This window comes from Mus caroli, chromosome 3 (assembly GCF_900094665.2).
Source record: "Mus caroli chromosome 3, CAROLI_EIJ_v1.1, whole genome shotgun sequence".
Taxonomy (NCBI): domain Eukaryota; kingdom Metazoa; phylum Chordata; class Mammalia; order Rodentia; family Muridae; genus Mus; species Mus caroli.
This window is the reverse complement of record NC_034572.1, coordinates 72,901,127-72,907,172: the sequence shown is the minus strand read 5'-3', so window position 1 is coordinate 72,907,172 and position 6,046 is coordinate 72,901,127. Positions and strand designations below refer to the sequence as shown.

Genomic DNA, 6,046 nt, shown 5'->3' with positions numbered 1-6,046 from the left:
CATGTGTAGTTTTGTTCCTGACAAAGATGCTAGAGCCCTAAAAGTATAATTATGGATGGTTGAGGTGTACCACGTGGGTTCTGGAAGTGGACTCAGGTCCTCTGCAAGAGCAAATAGCATTTAGTGAGCCACCTCTCCAGCCCAGTACCACACGATCTTTCCTTGCTTCTCTCTGCATGCTTACTTCGAATTTCTGTAATTAAAAATAATAATCATTGCTGTAATTAAATTTTTAATTGTACTCTAGACCCAATATTATAGCATATACTGATTTGAATCTACTAAAAATAACTTTAAATTTATAAATATATATAACCAACCCCCTGAAAGCACTGGCACCCAAACACCAAGCAGTGCAGAGCATTATGAGCCAACCTAACCTCTACCTTGGAACTTTTCTGAAGGCATTTTCCAAATTATGGTGGAGGTGCAGAGAATCCAAGAAGCAAGCAACAGTCTCATAGGTCTGAGGAGAGTCCAATGAGGATGCTGTGCTGATCAGCTGTTTGTCAACTTGACCCATCTGGGAAGAAAGAATTGAAACTGAGAAATTCCTCCATCAGATTGGCCTGTTGGAAAGTCTACGCAGCATTTTCTTGGTTAGGGATTGAAGTAGGAAGGCCCAGCCCACTGTGGGTAGTGCCACCTCTGGGAAGGTGGTTCTGGGTTGTATAAGAAGGCTGAACAAACCATGGAGACCCAGCCTGTAATCATTGTTCCTCCAAGGTCTGTGCTTCATTCAAGGTCCTACCTTCAAGTCCCTGCATTGAACGTCTGCCCCAACTTCTCTCTGTGATGAACTGTGAGCTGTAAGATGAAATAAACTCTTTCCTCCTCAAATTGCTTTTGGTCGTGGAGTTTTATCCCAGCAATAGAGAAGCAACTAGGACAGATGTCTAGAGGTGCAAACTACTCGAAAGGAAGGAACCTGAGAGCAAACCTAAAGCTTACACACACATTTTCTCTCGACCTTCTCTTTAAACTCCACTCTTCTTGTGTGCAAGGCAAGCTTCAAAGGGCTGTCACAGACCACAGCAGCCAGATGGATCTAATCCAGGGATTTCAACAGGTGAGCAACACTACTGAATCCAGAGCCTGGGATTCAAAGTGGAAAGTGCTTGTTACAGCCAGGCACTGGGGAAGAGACACACCTTAAAACTAATGGTCGATTAATTAATGATCAATTATCAATTAATGATTAATTGATAATTAATGACCACATAATGATAGTTGTCAACATCAAAGTAAGCGTGGCATAACAAAAGTTATTAGCAAGCCCCTATTGGATGAAGTCATTCAATGAAACTCTTCAAGAAGCAAAACATTAGAATGGGCAAATCATAATGGACATAGCCGTTATGTCTTACCTCTCCTAATCTGAAAACTGCTTGAAACATTAAAACCTACTGAAAACAAAAGCAGACATCCAAAATGAACGGAACTGAAGAAAAGAAAGAAGGCTACCAGCCTTTCCTGAGCTCATACTGTTGGAGTGACATCTGCCTGAGTTGATTTGAAGGCTTATGTCACTTCCTGTGCCTGAATAAACACCTCCATTACAAGACCTTCCATGTATTAAGCTGCTGCCATGCCTAGTTTATGCCATTTATAGACCAGCAACCTGATCCGGAGAATGGTGCATTTTGGTATGTGCTGCCTGTGGTGGTTTGAATAGAAATGACCCCCATTAGTCCATAGGAGTGGCGCTACTAGAAGATGTAGGCTTTTTGAGGAACTGTGTCACTGGGGGTAGTCTTTGCGGTTTCCGAAGCTGAAGCCAAGACAAGTTGCTCACTGTCTCCACTACCTGCCAATCAACATGTAGAACTCTCAGCTACCTCTCTAGCACCATGTCTGCCTGCATGTCACCATGCTTCCCACCACGAAGACAATGGACCAAGCCTCTGAAACTGCAAGCTAGCCCCAATTAAATGTTTTCCTTTATACAAGATGCCATGGTCATGGTGTGTGTTCACAGCAGCAATAAAAACTCTAAGACACTGCCTGAGCAAGTAACCATTTGCTTCCCTGAACAGGGCAGAGCTGTGGCTGACTGTCAGTGGTCATCTCCACAAAGGCAGCTCAGGGTATCATATCAAAGATATCTGGCTGGCATCTCCCTCGTTCTAGAAAATAATTATGAAGCATGAAGTTTGAGAATGGTGTCCCTCTTCAGACTTGCCCAAAGTTTGTTTGGATTGTACAGTGGAAGAGACAGGATGACTGCCAATCACACTGTGAGCCAGTGGAGTCCTGCAATTTTTAAGATGAGTTGTCATCAGAACATTAGACATTTTAGAAAGTCAGTTGTGTACTGTACATAAGACTAAAAAAAAAATTTTTAAGAAGGTTCCTTGTAGTATGCCCATCAAAATTCAAAGAATAGGGCATTCTCCTAAACTCTATCATAAAAAGCTGTTTGTGAGTCCTGCCTGTAGCTTGCCCCATATGGAGAGGCATGAGGAATACTTAGGGTGGCCTTGCTCTGTTTACAACAGTAAATTGTAAAGCCTGGGGATGCTCAGCACACTCTGAATGCATGAGTGATCAAGCTGCTCCTCACTTATGTTGATGTTTAAGCAGTATAGTGTGTCATGTCTATAATATAATCCCCCCAAAAGCTGTTTTATTATCTCTAAACCTAAACTATGGCATCCTGATGCAATTATTGTAACTGTTCAGTGTGTTCCCTGGTGTGCTCAGGGGTGGCTCATGAACTAGTCCACCTTTGTTGGAATTAGAAGAGTCTGCACAGGTGATGAGCAGCAAGGAGACCCCATTGGTCGCATCCTGTTGCGTCATCTTCACCTGGAAGGTTACAACTCTGCATATGATCAAATGATATTACTTCTTGACTGTTTCCCAAATGGAATTCTATCTTAGTTGGTGTTTTAAAGTAATGTGAAGCTACAACGAAAACTATAATTACTCTGAGGTAACTTAAAAAAAATGCAAAGATTCAGAGATGCAGATCATCTCTTTATAGCAGCCAATAGTGTATCTTTTCAGTGTGTTTAACATGGGTGATTATTTTGCCTCCTTTGAATAGTAATATTTATTAAATATAAAAGTGGGTAGTGGGGTTAGGATTTTTTAAAAGATTTTTCACTTAATATTATATTTTCTTATGAAATTTCTTAGTTTTTTCTCTATAAAATAGAGAATAAGAATTTAAAGAGATAGGTCTACTGATGACTTGGACTTTAAAACAGTAATTAATGCATAAAAAGAAAATACAGCAAAATATAAGTAAAAAATAAGAACTGACAGAATTCACACAGAACATTCAAACTAAGAGTAAAATAAAAAGGACATTATTAATTCAAAAACTTTTTAAAGCCAGGTGTGGTGGCACACACCTTTCATTCCAGCACTAGGGAAGCAGAGGCAGAAGGATTTCTATGAATTCAAGGCCAGCCTGGTCTACAAAGCAAGTTCCAGGACAGCCAGGACTGCTTCACACAAAAAAAAATTGTTTTAATCTGAAATTAAATTTGGGGGCTAGTTTTAAAGTCTAAGTTTACAAAGCAAAATATAAGATTTATATAATTAAGTCAAGTTCTGTAGAAAATATGAAAACTGTTACAAATAAATTGGAAAAAAATCACAGATGCATTGGATATAGTAAAAGATTCAAGATGTGATCAGATATAGATGAGCAGAAATGACAACCAAAAGAGGACAGAGATTGTTCAAACCGACAAGAGGTATCACTCCAAGGAGTGCAGAATATCACCGGACTCGGAACAAGGCACACCATAGAGGAAGATTTCAAAGTCAGCTGACTAAAACCCAGAATGGACACAGTTGAAAGGGAAACAGCTAAGTTGTCCCACAGGAAGCTGACATTGGAAAATGGAAAAGTCACAAAAGCATCAGAGACTTAACAGATCTGGCAACAAAGCATATTTAAAGTGCAAAACTAAAGAACATTGGGAAAGGGAGACTAAATAACTTTTGTAGAGACAATTACCAACACTTATTCAGGTTCAAGAAAGTTTATAAATCCCAAGAAGAATAAACACAAACATACATTTTATTTAAGAAGGAAACAATATATTTGGATAATTGAGATGTAGTTGAATTTTTATAGAGAGTGGAAGCAGTTTGAAAGGTAAACTATACTTAACTCACGGATTTTATAAAGGAAATAAGTCGAGGATTCTGCAAACATGTAATCTAAGAGAAGCCAGACAGAACTCAGTCACAGTCAGACAGGAGATGGCCCCAGTCACACAGGACATGGCCCCAGTCACACAGGATATGGTCACAGTCAGGCAGGGCATGATCACAGTCACAAAGGACATGGTCACAGGCAGGGCATAATCACAGTCACAAAGGACATGGTCACAGTCACACAGGACAGTCACAATCACAAAGGACATGGTCACAGTCACACAGGGCATGGTCACAGTCACACAGGGCATGGTCACAGTCACACAGGGCATGGTCACAGTCACAAAGGACATTGTCATAGTCACACAGGACATAGTCATAGTCACAAAGGACATGGTCACAGTCACACAGGACAGTCACAGTCACAAAGGACATGGTCACAGTCACACAGGGCATAGTCACAGTCACAAAGGACATGGTATGGTCACAGTTACACAGGGCATGGTCACAGTCACACAGGGCATAGTCACAGTCACAAAGGACATAGTCATAGTCACACAGGACATAGTCATAGTCACAAAGGACATGGTCACAGTCACACAGGACATGGCTCCAGTCACACAGGGCATGGCCCCAGTCACACAGGGCATGGTCACAGTCACACAGGGCATGGCCCCAGTCACACAGGGCATAGTCACAGTCACACAGGGCATAGTCACAGTCACAAAGGACATTGCCATAGTCACAAAAGACATGGTCACAGTCACACAGGGCATGGTCACAATCGGACCTTGTCATAGACACACAGGGCATGGTCACAGTCACACAAGACTGGCCATAGTCAGACAGGAGCCAACCACAGTCAGAGCTCCTAGGTACAAACTAAATGATCTCTTAATTGCACAAAACTTCCTGTCACTTGACTTTGTTGTTATGTCAGCAGAACTATAAGACCACACTGTCACATTAAAGATAAACCATGTTTAAAATACTTTCTGTTGACCTAACGTAATGGAGGTGAGAAGGAATGTAGAATCACATGTTCAGGATCACACAGTGTTAGAAATCCGTCTGGGACTGGACTTCAAGAACTTCTTATACCCAAGCCTGTTCATCTGTTTCCATTCTCTTCAGGCCTGTGAGCACAAGACCACTGTTCTTCTCCTCTTCATGAGACCTGCAATTATTTCAGTGGCAACCTACATAACACCTACCCCGGTGCTCTCCCTTCTGAAAGAATCTTGACTACAGAAGTGAAAGGCACTGAGAACTTCCCTGAGGGGGCCATCTAACTTCATCTGCCTGGTGTCCTCCTCTTTTATTCTGGAAACAGAACCCCCAACAGCCTGGAATGAGAGGATACCCGCACAACTCATCCTCGACAGACCTAGATCTCATTCACTGTTACGTCTGTTGCGCCACAGCAAAGGCCATGGCCCAACCTTGGATAACTCGATTTCTTTATGGAACTTCTAATGGGAATAACTGCTCTCTAGTCATCCAACCATGCATTTCTATCCCAGCTGCTAAGGGAGGTCACCGTGTCAACCAACTAAGAACACAAAGCAGCATTCAGAAAGGAAAATACCTGAGTGTGGTGGCATATATCTTTAATCTTACACTCAGGAGGCAGAGGTAGGGGGATCTCTGAGTCCGAGGTCTCTGTGAGGTCTAAATCAGGACAGCTAGGGCTATATAGAGAGATCTAGTCTCAACAAACAAACAAACAAAAGAAGCATGAAACTAGAGAATGATGGAGCCTAAAAAAAGCAACCTCGGGCTGGTGAGATGGCTCAGTGGGTAAGAGCACCCGACTGCTCTTCCGAAGGTCAGGAGTTCAAATCCCAGCAACCACATGGTGGCTCACAACCATCTGTAACGAGATCTGATGCCCTCTTCTGGAGTGTCTGAAGACAGCTACAGTGTACTT

General features: G+C 42.0%; 1 long non-coding RNA gene across 1 annotated transcript in view; it reads right to left on the bottom strand.

Moving 5' to 3' along the window:
* The window catches only part of LOC115029027, a 23,324-nt gene continuing 17,278 nt past the window's right edge, over nt 1–6,046 (bottom strand). The window contains exons 3-4 of the long non-coding RNA XR_002377572.1: nt 387–523; nt 1–193 (exon numbers count right to left, since the gene is read on the bottom strand). This is a non-coding gene — a long non-coding RNA (uncharacterized LOC115029027). The remainder of the gene's footprint in view (nt 194–386; nt 524–6,046) is intronic.